Source organism: Piliocolobus tephrosceles, chromosome 14, assembly GCF_002776525.5.
Source record: "Piliocolobus tephrosceles isolate RC106 chromosome 14, ASM277652v3, whole genome shotgun sequence".
NCBI classification, from domain to species: domain Eukaryota; kingdom Metazoa; phylum Chordata; class Mammalia; order Primates; family Cercopithecidae; genus Piliocolobus; species Piliocolobus tephrosceles.
This window is the reverse complement of record NC_045447.1, coordinates 101,754,189-101,768,298: the sequence shown is the minus strand read 5'-3', so window position 1 is coordinate 101,768,298 and position 14,110 is coordinate 101,754,189. Positions and strand designations below refer to the sequence as shown.

At 46.8% G+C, this 14,110-nt stretch overlaps 1 pseudogene; it reads left to right on the top strand.

Annotated features, from left to right (window-relative positions):
• The first annotated feature begins 766 nt into the window (after window positions 1–766).
• On the top strand, window positions 767–6,525 carry LOC111528276 (annotated as a pseudogene).
• Window positions 6,526–14,110: the final 7,585 nt, after the last annotated feature.

Here is a 14,110-nt window from a genome sequence, read left to right as displayed (position 1 = left end):
TTCAAAATGTAACCGAAATACCAGAAATGGTGGGAACCAATCATAATCAGCCAAATCACCTTGTTCAAATGTCAGCCAATCCTAAGTCTGATGTGTACAAAATCCCCTATGACTCTGTACCTGTTTACCCCTGACTATAAAAATGCTGTCTGGAGCCCAGTTAAGGAACTTTCCCGCTCGTCTCACGACTAGTGAGGAAGTTCCAGGTTCGAACCTGTAATAAAGATCCTTGCCGCTTGGCTTTGACTCCGGACTCTGGTGGTCTTCTCTGGGGAATAAGCGGTCTGGGCATAACAGGGTCAAATGTGTTCCCTAATTAAGAGGCCGCCGCACAACAGAAACCCCCGCCTTCAACGTCACTCACATTGTAATGAATGGCCTCTCCACTTCAGGCAAAACAAGTAGCAGGTGTTAGCACAGGCCGAAGTAAGCTAACAGACCTTGCTTGTCATGGCGAGCACCCAGCGCTCTTTGAATTAGGTGGGTTTGGGTTTGTACCCAGGTCTCTGGGATGAGCTGCTTGGCTGAGCCTCAGCCTCCAGGGAAGCCCATCCAGCTGTGTCCTGGCAACCTCCTGCTGTCCCAGGGCTTTCCACAGAGAATTCAAAGTCTACAGCATCTCCAGTGTGTCATTATTTAAGCTTATTTGTACAGGGAGAAATATATCAGGCCTTAAGTCATCTGTAGCTGTCACATCTTTTCTGTAAGGCTAAAATGTTTCCAGATGCTGACAGTTTTTTAGATAATTCCCTCAGATTGATACAGCATGGGGATGATCTTTGTTTGTAGAAAAACTAAATCATTCACTGAAGGCTTTGCTATTTCCCACCTTTTACCTTTTTGGTAAGAAAGCTGAATTATTTGTGTATGAAGGCAGTGAGGTAGGAATGTGGATGTCTTCTGTCTAGCACCCACCCGAAGGGACAGATCCTTTCCCCAGGCCTTCTCACCTAATGGATGGCGGTCTTCCCCGTGTTCTGCTGGTTCACCATGCTCTTGCGTTTGCCTCTCATCATCATTTTTCATAGAAAATAAAAGAATTGGCCACGTAGGGTGGCTCACGCCTGTAATCCTAGCACTTTGGGAGGCCAGCGTGGGCAGATCACTTGAGGTCAGGAGTTCGAGACCAGACTGGCCAACATGGTGAAACCCCATCTCTACTAAAAATACAAAAATTTGCTGGGCGTGGTGGCACATGCCTGTAATCCTGACTACTCGGGAGGCTGAGGTAGAAGTGAATCGCTTGAACCTGGGAGGAGGAGGTTGCAGTGAGCCGAGATCACGCCACTATACTCCAGCCTGGGCGATAGAGCGAGACTGATTCTTGGGAAAAAAAAAAAAGGAAAGGATTTATTTCTGTACATGTCTCTGAGTTTTTGTTTTGTTTTTGTTTTGGCAGGGTATGTAGTATACATTTCTGGTTGTGATAAGCAATGTTATTTCTTATATGCCCATCTCTGTCTTAAAGTCCCCTGACAGCTCCAGCTTGGGAGAACAGATACCTAATTGCATACTTTTTATTTCAAATAACATTTGCACCCGTTCCAGGAAGAATTCGCTATATTCCTACTAGGGAGAAGTAAAGAACAGGGAAACTGACAGTAACTCTTGGAGCGCAATCCTACAGGAAAATGCTTACCAAAACAAAACCTTTGCAATAATCATTTTTCTTTCTGGGGGAACAAAAAACATCAGCTAAGGACAACACTGTCTAAATATTTATTTGATGATTTGAAAGGCATTTCCGTTGTTTCAGGACTTGGTGAGGCAAAGACACATTCCTCATCCTAGACTAAGCCGCCTCCAAGTAACCAAGGCCAGCATCTGGGCTCTGCCACTGGCCACTGAGTTCACCAGGGAAAGAGGCCATGCTGGGGCCTGGGTGTAGGCTATGTTTCCACAGAAAGTTGCAGCAACATCCCCACCCCAGCTGCCCTTCTGCAGAGTGACCTGCCCCTCCTCCACCAAGAGGTGGCGTGGACTTCCCTCCCTTTGCATTGGGCTGGCCCAAGACAGGCTTTGACCGAGAGCACGCAGCAGGAGTCCCTCGGTGTGGCTACCAAGACGGGGCCGGCAGGGCCTGCAGCTCCTCATCCTCCCTCTGCCTCCTTCACCGTTGTCCACTCCTCCCTAGTACAAAAATGGCCCTGAGCACCACACAGAGCCCAGGCGCCCCGGGAAAGAAACCACTTGGAATAAGAGAGATGTCTGTCCAGCCTTCAGCTCCTTTAGCCATCCTGCCTGGGCCAGCCCCAGGGGTCCCCACCCCCAGCCGATCTGCCAACTGACATCACCTGGAGCAAAACTAACCTGGCTGAGCCCTGTCCAACTCTGGACCTACAGAAGTTTGCACATATGAAATGATGGTTGTCATCTGAAACTAGTAAGTCCCTGGGCCATTTGTCATTCAGTGAAAGGCCCAAGTGACAGGATATAGTCAGGGGTCCCAGCAACTTGGCAGTGAATAGTGTCAGGGAAACCAACACAGCAGAAAATGAAGCCTGGGTGGCTGGCCACTATGCCACACCCACACATTGCGAGCTACCACAGCCCCGATTCCAGAGGGCTCCAGGGCAGGGTCATGGGTGCCAGGAGAAAGGGTGTATGGAGCATGCTTGACATAAGTGACTCCATCTTAGAAAAAGACTCCATCTTACATTTCAGAAGGCATCATACCAGCAGGGACCAGAGAGGTTTACCTAATGAATAAAGATGGCATCCAACCAGATCAGGACATAGACAGGCACACTCTTTTACCATCAGTCCTCACCAGAGGACTCTGTGGTCATAAAACATGCAGAACGTCATCAGTTCAAAATGGCCGCCTTAACAGACAATGTCTTGCTGTCACTGGTGATCAGCACCCAGCATCTGCCACTGAAGGCTCGGCCTGTATCAAAGATTCTTCCTTGCAAGATGTTGACAAGTGCCCAGACCAGCTGAGGACACTGTCCATGTTGCTCTTCTTGGACTGGTTTGTGAACCTCTCTTCCTATCCCCTCTATTCTTTTTTTTTTTTTTTGAAACGGAGTCTCTCTGTCACCCAGGCTGAAGTGCAGTGGTGAGATACTGGCTCACTGCAACCTCTGCCTCCCAGATTCAAGTGATTCTCATGCCTCAGCCTCCCAAGTAGCTGGGACTACAGACTTGGGCCGCCACATCTGGCTAATTTTTGTATTTTTAGTAGAGACAGGTTTTCACCATGTTGGCCAGGCTGGTCTCGAACTCCGGGCCTCAAGTGATTTACCTGCCTCAGCTGCACATAGTGTTGGGATTACAGGCATGAGCCACCGTGCCCGGCCTCCCCTTTACTCGTGATGTTAAATGTTATTTTGCTTGGTGTGGAATGTTTAATCTTAATTTTATATATTGATTAAGTGTACTCTAAAGTATGGTTTGCAGTATTGACTGACCTGTGGAGGGGTTCGAGCCTATGTGCCCAAGGTTCTGACTACTGAGTAAATGGGGTGTACTAAGGAGAATTGCCTCTGAGGGAACTTCATGTAGTTCATGGCTTTTGTGACTGAAATAGCATCAATAAAAGTCCAGCCTTGTGGAAAGACACCAATGTGCATGGTCCTGGTTATGTCTGACCTTGTGCTACTCATGACAGATGTGGACAGGATCACATGCTGTAGGGCCTCAGCTACACAGGCTGGTTTCTAAAACAGGCAGTGATTTAGCACACTGAATCTCTGAGGTCAGAGCTGCCATCAGACACAGATTCAATTTTGTTTTGTTTTGTTTTGTTTTTGAGATGGTGTTTTGCTCTTGTTGCCCAGGCTGGAGTGCAGTGGTGTGATCTTGGCTCACCGCAATCTGCGCCTCCTGGGTTCAAGCAATTCTTCTGCCTCAGCCTCCCGAGTAGCTGGGATTACAGCTACACACCACCATGCCTGGCTAATTTTATTTGTTTTTGCTTTTGTTTTTGAGACGGAGTCTCACTCTGTCACCCAGGCTACTAGAGTTGCAGTGGTGCGATCTCGGCTCACTGCAAGCTCCGCCTCCCAGGTTCACGCCATTCTTCTGCCCCAGCCTCCTGAGTAGCTGGGACTACAGGCACCGGCCACAATGCGAGGCTAATTTTTTTTTTTTTTTTTTTTTTTGTATTTTTAGTAGAGACGGGGTTTCACCACGTTAACCAGGATCGTCTTGATATCCTGACCTCATGATCCGCCTGCCTTGGTTCCCCAAAGTGCTGGGATTAGAGACATGAGCCAAATTTTGTATTTTTAGTAGAGACGGGGTTTCTCCATGTTGGTCAGGCTGGTCTCAAACTCCCGACCTCAGGTGATCCGTCTGCCTCCGCCTCCCAAAGTGCCGGGATTACAGGCATGAGCCACCATGCCAGGTCCACAGATTCAATTTTACAGAGTTGGAGGAGAGGTGTTTACAGACTCTGCATAGGTCCAGAATGTGGCTTAGCAACTACATCATGGATGTACGTGTTTGCAGATGGATCAAATCCCCCAAACAATTCAATATGTTAAATGTTTACATCAGAACACTTGTGTCAGAATCTTTCTGTTTCTGCACTTAGCTCTGTAGTTTCTTTGGACCTTTGTGTCTGGTTTGTCATAGGCTAAGAGCCTCCCATAGGTTCCAGCAACAGCACACAAGTGAAGGAATGGGACAGGTGAAAAAAAAACAAAAACAAAAACAAACCACAAATAGAATGAGGACAATGCTGATGGTGACATCTGCAGAGGGAAGACGACAGACCACTTCTGCAACGCTGAACCCAGAGTGAAGAGCGTTGCTGGAGGAAATAGCAGAGGAAACCACAACTCAGAGGAAGCCACAGCTAGACAAGCAGCTACTGGTGGGATGGGATGAGGGAGGGTGGAGCCATGGAAGAAACTGCTGTGCTCTGTAGAGTCTGGGATGGGGCCAGGGCTCCACAGTTAGAGGTAGGAGAGTCCAGTGGGGCTGAAAATCAAGCAGGGTTGAAGACCTGTGTGTAAAACAGTCAACACCCGCATCCCCACCCCACCCCATGTACAGAACTGTGAGGACATCCAGCCAGATAATGACTCCAGGCGAAGAGTCATGTGCCCAGTCTGGAAGGACTTGAGCAGCTGGTGTGCACGCCCAGAGTAAAGGCCTCCCCACACTGGAGTGGCTGGGGGGCAGAGCCCCCACTTAGCATGGCCAGTTCTCTGCCCACTCTCACCAAAGGGTGATCTAAAGGCAGCAGTCCCTGTTCATGTCCCAGAGTTTCTGTCAGCCTTTATAGTCCCTCATTCTCAAATATAAAAGCTTAACAGAGGCTCACTGCAGATTAGAGAAAACTTGTGGTATGAAAGAAAGCAATGAGGATTCCAAAAGTGAGAGAAAGACAAAGACAGAAATTTAACCTCAAAGAACACAGAGAGAATTCAGAGAACATAAGAACATAAAACAGGCCTGGTGCGGCGGCTCAGTCCTGTAATCCCAGTAATTTGGGAGGATGAGGCAGGCGGATCATGAGGTCAGGAGTTCAAGACCAGCCTGGCCAACATGGTGAAACCCTGTCTCTATTAAAAATACAAAAATTATTTCTGCACTACCCACAGAAGGGTCCATATGGCGTTGTTCTGGATTCCCGTGGTAACTTAAAGGAAAACTTTCACAACGTCTGGAGCCCTTGATGTCCTACAAATGAAGGAGAAGGATGTTCTTAAGTTCCTTACAGCAGGAACCCACTTAGGTGGCACCAATCTTGACCTCCAGATGGAACAGTACATCTAGAAAAGGAAAAGTGATGGCATCTACATCATAAATCTGAAGGGGACCTGGGAGAAGCTTCTGCTGGCAGCTTGCGCTATTGCCATTGAATACCCTGCTGTTGTCAGCGTCACATTCTCCAGGAATACCGGACAGAGGGCCGTGCCGAAGTTTGCTGCCGCTACTGGAGCTACTCCAATTGCTGGCCGCTTCACTCCTGGAACCTTCACTAACCAGATCCAGGCAGCCTTCCGGGAGCCACGGCTTCTTGTGGTTACTGACCCCAGGGCTGACCACCAGCCTCTCACAGAGGCATCTTATGTTAACCTACCTACCATTGCTCTGTGTAACACAGATTCTCCTCTGCGCTATGTGGACATTGCCATCCCATGCAACAGCGAGGGAGCTCCTCAGTGGGTCAGATGTGGTGGATGCTGGCTCGGGAAGCTCTGTGCATGTGTGGCACCATTTCCCGTGAACACCTGTGGGAGGTCATGCCTGATCTCTACGTCTACAGAGATCCTGAAGAGATTGAAAAAGAAGAGCAGGCTGCTGCTGAAAAGGCTGTGACCAAGGAGGAATTTCAGGGTGAACGGACTGCTCCAGCTCCTGAGTTCACTGCTGCTCAGCCTGAGGTTGCAGACTGGTTTGAAGGTGTGCAGGTGCCCTCTGTGCCTATCTGCAGTTCCCTACTGAAGACTGGAGCGCTCAGCCTGCCATGGAAGACTGGTCTGCAGCTCCCACTGCTCAGGCCACTGAATGGGTAGGAGCAACCACTGAATGGTCTTAAGCTGTTCTTGCATAGGCTCTTAAGCAACATGGAAACAAGGCTGATGGAAAATAAACATCAGTTTCAGAAAGAAAAAAAAAAAGGAGGAGAAGAAGGAAAGAAGAGAGAGAGAAAGAAACAGAACATAAAATGAAGGATAGAAAATTATAAAATAAATAGTCCTGGCTCAGTCGCTCAAGCCTGTAATGCCAGCACGTTGGGAGGCTGAGGTAGGCGGATCACCTGAGGTCGGGAGTTCGAGACCAGACTGGCCAGCATGGGGAAACCCCATCTCTACTAAAAATACAAAAATTAGCCAAGCCTAGTGGCACGCACCTGTAATCCCAGCTATTCGGGAGGCTGAGGCAGGAGAATCACTTGAACCCGGAAGGTGGAGGTTGCAGTGAACCGAATTTGTGTCATAGCACTCCAGCCTGGATGATAAAAGTGAGACTCTGTCGAAGGAAGGAAGGAAGGAGGGAAAGAGAGAGAGAAGGAAGGAAGGGAAGAGAGAGAGAAAGAGAGAAAAAGAGGAAGAAAAGAACATTTAAAAATAAATAATTAACTTTTCTGAAGAAAGTTAATGAAGAAAGACACAATCTTCAGATTGAAAGAGGCATTGAACCGGGCATGGTGGCTCACAACTGTAATCCCAGCTACTTAGGAGACCAAGATGGGAGGATCACTTGAAGACAGGAGTTTGAGGCCAGCTTGGCCAACATAGCGAATCCTTTGTTCCACACAAACAAAAAAGAATGAAAGAGGCATTGAGAGTATCAATTACTACAACCACTTTGAAGAACATCTTGACGATAATTCATGGAGCTCACTGTCCATACGCTCAGTAATTTCCCTGTCAGGTTCATTCCCTGGGGGCAGAGCTTACAGACTGCGAGCTCTTTGTGTGCTATGAGATGAATGCGGACCTGCCAGGTTTACAGTCTCAGTCCTCAGGGTGTCTAAGCAGGGCCAGGAGCAGCTGGAATGGCGAGGGATCGGCACCTCCTGCTGGGAGCAGCTCCTCTGTCCACTGATTCCCTTGTGCCACACCATGTGGTGCCATGTGCACCGTGCACCGTCATGCGACAAGACTGGGAAGTGCTTCCCTAGAAAGACACTACACTAAGCACATGAGATGTAGGCAATTAATTGCAGCATTGTTTGTGGGAGCAAAATAAATGGGAATAACCTAAATGTCTACCATTGGAAAATGGATTAAACAATAACATGCTGAGAAACCTCCAGCTCTGTGAACACATGGATGGGTCTGCAGGGTGGTGCCCTGGAGAAAGCACAGAGCTCTCACCCTCCCCCAGACCTGGCCCTATGTATCTCTTCATCTGGCTGTTCCTGAGTTGTATCCTTTATAATAAACCCACAATCTAGTAAATAGACCATTTTCCTGAATTCTGTAAGCCGTTTTAGCAAATTATCAAGCCCAAGAAGGGGGTCTTAGGAATGCTGGATGTATAGCTTGTTTGTCAGAATGCTGGATGTATAGCTTGTTTGTCAGAAATACAGGCAATACCTAGATTTGAAATTGGCAGTGGAAGCTGAGGGTGGGGCAGTCTTGTGGGACACAGCCCTTAACCTGTGGGATTTGATGCTATCTCAGGTAGATGTTGTCAGAATTGAGTAGGACACCCAGTTGGTGTCTTCCAAGGAACTGAATTGCAAACAACCCACACATTTGGTCACAGAAGTGTTCTAAAGCTGAGAGAAAAAAAGTAGGATTTTTTTCCTATACATTTGATGTTAGAAAAGGGATTTCTAGGGATTTGCTAGAATAGCCCTGACTCATGGAAACATGTGGTTTGGAAAGAGAAAGGATGAAAGGATGAAAGGATGAGAGATCAGGAACCTTTGATCCCTGAATGGCTACATGGTCACCCATGGTATGAAAGTGCAGCTGGGTTACATTCAAAAGGTAAAAGTTACCCATGGAATTTGGAGATGGTATTACACCCAACTCTTGAGGAGTTGGCCCTTTGGGTACATAAGAAAATGCAAAATAATTAGAAGCATGCTAAACATACAGTTCTGAGGGTACTGTGAGAATGTAATAGCTAAAATGAAATTAAAAGAGAGTGCTGGCTTGGACCTGGAGGCTAGACCAAACTCAGATGTGGGTTAGTTCAAGCTTCAGCCTCTAGCCTCAAAGCCACCCCCAAAAGAAAAGGTACTTCCGGCCGGGGGCAGTGGCTGATGTCTGTAATCCCAGCGCTTTGGGAGGCTGAGGCAGGTAGATCACAAGGTCAAGAGATTGCGACCATCATGGCCAACATGGTGAAACCCTGTCCCTACCAAAATACAAAACTTAGCTGGTCGTGGTGGCGTGCGCCTGTAGTCCCCGCTACTTGGGAAGCTGAGGCAGGAGAATCACTTGAACCTGGGAGGCGGAGGTTGCAGTGAGCTGAGATCACACCACTGCACTCTGACCTGGCGTCAGAGTGAGACCCTGTCTCAAAAAAAAAAAAAAGAAAGAAAGAAAGAAAAAGAAAAAAAAAGAAAGAAAAAAGAAAAGAAAAGAAAAAAAAAAGAAAGAAAAAGTACTTCCAAGACCTCTGGTCACCAAGGTTGTCCATGTGAGAGGATGGCAAAACTAAGAAAGGACTACAGCCAACGGTACGGAGTGAAGGAGTTGTTTCATTCTGTGAATCAGTCCACCAGCTTCCTGAGGAGACTTCACTAAAGTGGATTGTGAGAGTAAATCATTTAGGGGCAGTATTTTTGGTTTTGAATGCCACAGAGTAGAAGAGCAAGTTTCGGCTGATGCAGGACCTACAGTCCACTATGAAACAATCACCAATGACTGTACATGATCCAGACACACAAAGGTAATTCCCTAGGGAACAGCCAGCCCAGTGGACTGAGTAAAGCCACTGAAAGGTCTGTTTACCCTGAGAAGGGGAACTACCTGACTCCACTTTGGTGCTAAGTGGAGCCCTGCAGATGAAGCAGCTTAAATGCTTCGTATGCAAGCCATGTGGGACTGGCTTTATGATGACTGGACTATTCACTCACTGAATATGCCTGTTACCCAGGTCATGGTAAATGCTGGGGTTAAGGGGGCTCCTTTTGCATGGGTGTCCCATGTGACATTACTTCTGCAGAATCAGAGGACAATCCACAAATTCTTATCAGATCAACTGTCTCAGCTTCCCTGTATAGGTCTTGCTGATACCAAGGACACTAAAGTGATTTAATGGCTGGGTGCGGTGGCTCATACCTGTAATCCCAGCACTTTGGGAGGCTGAGGTGGGAGTTCAAGATCAGCCTGGGCAACACGGTGAAACCCTGTCTGTACCAAAAAAAAAAACCCACAAAAAATTAGCTGGACTTGGGGTGCTGAGGTGAGAAGAAAGAAAGAAAGAAAGAAAGAAAGAAAGAAAGAAAGAAAGAGAGAGAGAGAGAAGGGAGGGAGAGAGAGAAGGGAGGGAGGGAGGTAGGGAAGGAGAGAGAAAGAAAGAAAGGGGGGGAGGGAGGGAAGGAAGGAAGGAGAGAGAAAGAGGAAGGAAGGAAGGAAGGAAGGGAGGGAGGGAGGGAAAGGAAAGAAGGAAGAAGAGACAGAGGCAAGAATCAAGAAACTTGCCGCAACAGGTGGAAGACTTTGGATCAGAAATGGAAATGGGATGAATGTGACAAACACTGATGGTGCTAAACAAAGTGTTGATGCAGCGCTATCAAAGGTTGAGTGAACCAACGGGACCTCCTGCTCATACCCTACATTAAAGGGCCCTGTCTTCGGGGCTGGGCATGGAGGCTCAAGCCTGTAATCCCAGCATTTTGGGAGGCCAAGGCAGGTGGATCACCTGAGGTTGGGAGTTCGAGACCAACCTGACCAACAAGGACAAACCCCGTTTTTACTAAAAATACAAAAGTAGCCAGGCATGGTGGCGCATTCCTGTAATCCCAGCTACTTGGGAGACTGAGGCAGGAGAATCGCTTGAAACTGGGATGCAGAGTTGCAGTGAACCAAGATCATGCCATTGCACTCCAGCCTGGGCAACAAGAGTGAAACATCATCACACACATACACACACACACACACACACACACACACACACACACACACACAAAAGGGCCTTGTCTTAGTCTGTTTGTTCTGCTCTAATAGTGTCTACAATAAGGGTCAAAAATCTGTAAAATATTTGAAGATAATTATTCTGAGGCAAATATGAGTGACCAATGGCCCATGACACAGCCCTTAGGAGACCCTGAGAGCATGTGCCCAAGGTGGTCAAGGCACAACCTAGTTTTATATATTTAAGGGAGACATGAGACATCAATCAAATACGTAGGATATGCATTGGTTCAGTCTGGAAAGGCAGGACAAGTGTTTGAAAGAGTTAAGTTATTATCTAACGACCTGGAATCAATAGAAAGGAATGTCTGATAAAGGAATGATAAGGGGTTGTAGAGACCAAAGTTGTATCATGCAGATAAAGCCTCCAGGTAGCAGGCTTCAGTGAGAATAGACTGTAAAGGTTTCTTATTATACGTAAGATCTGTGTTGATCTTAAATGCTGGTCAGTTTTTCCTGAATCCCAAAAGGCGGCAGGGTGAGGGTGTAATGAGGCATGTCCAACCCTCCCTTCCTGTCATGGCCTGAGACAACTTTGGGAAGTCCTTGGCTGAGAGGAAGGGTCAATCTAGATGGTTGGCGGGAGGGGTGGGGAGGCTTAGAATTTTGTTTTTGGTTTACAATAGAATACCACAGAATTTATAAAGAACAAAATTGGCTCACGTCTGTAATTTCAGCACTTTGGAAGGCCGAGGCAGGTGGCACCTGAGATCGGGAGTTTGAGACCAGCCTGGCCAACATTGTGGAACCCTGTCTCTACTAAATATACAAAAAATTAGCCAGGGCACCTGTAATCCCAGCTACTCGGGAGGCTGAGGCAGGAGAATTGCTTGAACCTGGGAGGCGGAGGTTGCAGTGAGCCGAGATTGTGCCATTGCACTCCAGCCTGCACAACAAGAGCAAAACTCTGTCTCAAAAAAATAAACAACAACAAAAAAAAAACAGAACAAATTTGTATTTCATACAGTTCTGGAGGTGGAGAAGTATAAGTTCAAGGGGCTGTATCTTGTGAGGACCTCCTTGCTGCTTCATCTCATGGCAGAAGGTGGAAGAGCAAGAGAGTACCCAGGAGCAAGCAAGGGGAAGCAGGCTGGACTCATTCCTTTATCAGGAGCCCATTCCTGCTATAACAGCATTCATCCATTCATAAAGGCAGAGCCCTCATGACCTAATCACCTCTTATGGGTTCCACCTCGCAACACTGCTGCATTGAGGATTAAGTTTCCAACACATAAATTCTGGAGAACACATTCACAACATAGCACAGTCAAATCAAGAATCTTTACAAAACTCAAGACTGAAACCTATCTGATATTGTTTGGACTTGTGTACCTGCCTGAATCTCATGCAAATTGTAATCCTCAGTGTAAGAGGAGGGGCCTAGTGGGAGGTGATTAGATTGCTGGGGCAGACATCCCCCTTGCTGTTCTGGTGATAGTGAATTCTCATGAGATTTGGTTGTCTAAAAGTGTGTAGCACCTCCTCCATCATCCGATTCCTCCAACTCCAGCCACATAGGACATGCCTGCTTCCCTTTCACCTTCTGCCATGATTGTAAGTTTCCTGAGGCCTCCCCAGTCATGCTCACTGTATAGCCTGAAGAACCATGAGCCAATTCAACCTCTTTTCTTTATAACTTACCCAGTCTTGGGTAGTTCTTTATAGCAATGCAAGAATGAACTAATACACTATGCAGTCATTCGTTGCACAAATATGGATGAATGTGGGTTGAAATACTTTGCTGGAGGGGAAACACGCCTGATCCATGCCCCATGGAGCTTTGATGCAGGGCCATACTTGTGATAGATGACTGGAATGTGAAGTCAAGAGAGCTCAAGGCACCCACCAGGAAGGTCTGGCCCTGCCTGGATGTCAAAAAGAGCTGCCTTGATAAAGTGGTGGTTATGCTGAGGTCTAAAGGACTAACAGGGCTAACAAGGTGAAGAGGAGCAAAACAACATTCCAGGTGTCCTGAAAGCACTTGGAGCTCAAAAAAAGATTTCCGGGACGCTAATTCTGGGATATGAAGCCAGAAGAGAAGTTATTGAATAAAATGAGAAATTGGCGGGCAAGATGGCTCACCCCTGTAATCCCAGAACTTTGAGAGGCCGAGGCAGGCAGATGACTTGAGGCCAGGAGTTTGAGACCAGCCTGGCCAACATGATGAAAAACCCGTCTCTACTGAAAATACAAAAATTAAGCAGGCATGGTGGTGGGCACCTGTAATTCCAGCTACTCAAGAGGCTGAGGCAGGAGAATCACTTGAACCTGGGAGGCAGAGATTGCAGTGAGCTGAGATCATGCCACTGCACTCCAACCTGGGCAACAGAGCAAGACCCTGTCTCAAAAAGAAAAAGAAAAAAAGAAATCTATGATTACAAATAGACACATTGTCAGACTACTCAAGAATTAGTGATGCCATTTCCATGCCTTAGAAGACATTTATTCACAGGATCCTGGGCACGGCATGCGGATTGGGTTTCATCCCCACAGTGAGTAATCTGGTAAATTCCTCACTTCTACTGTCCTGAAGGTTACGTTTCATCCAAGATTGGTACTCTTTTTGTAATTGCTAAAACACAATATTCAACTGCTTTTGAATCGCTAGGTAGCTTCATACAAGATAAATTTCCTCTATCTCAATATACGGACTGAATTTTATATCTTTTGGAAATATTTTTGCCCCAAGATTCTATGGACATTTTTGTCACGTGCATCCGTGTGAAGAGACCACCAAACAGGCTTTATGTGAGCAACAAGGCTGTTTATTTCACCTGGGTGCAGGTGGGCTAAGTCTGAAAAAAGAGTCAGCAAAGGGTCGGTGAGATTGTCATTAGTTCTTACAGGTGTGGGGATAGGCGGTGGAGTTAGGAGAAATGTTTTGTGGGCGGGGAATGGATCTCACAAAGTACATTCTCAAGGGTGGGAGAATTACAAAGAAGCTTCTTAAGGGTGGGGGAGATTACAAAGTACATTGATCAGTTAGGGTGGGGCAGAAACAAATCACAATGGTGGAATGTCATCAGTTAAGGCTATTTTCACCTCTTTTGTGGATCTTCAGTTGCTTCAGGCCATCTGGAACATATTGTGCAGGTCACAGGGGATATGATGGCTTAGCTTGGGCTCAGAGGCCTGACAATTTTTTTCTCAGAATTTAGAATGTTAACCACAGGAGAAGTTAGAATCTTTTTATTGCCAAGGAAATATTTTATAATATCTATTTGAATGTATTATTTTATTACAGATGTGTCCATTTGATTTTTGCTGTTTACAATGACGAGTATTTCAGAGTACAAAATTATAATTTTTTTTTTTTTTTTGAGACTGAGTCTTGCTCTATCACCCAGGCTGGAGTGCAGTGGCGCAATCTTAGCTCATTGCAAGCTCCACCTCCCAGGTTCACACCATCCTCCTGCCTCAGCCTTCTGAGTAGCTGGGACTACAGGCACCTGCCACCGCGTCCAGCTAATTTTTTGTATTTTTAGTAGAGACAAGGTTTCACCTTGTTAGCCAGGATGGTCTTGATCTCCTGACCTCGTGATCCGCCTGCC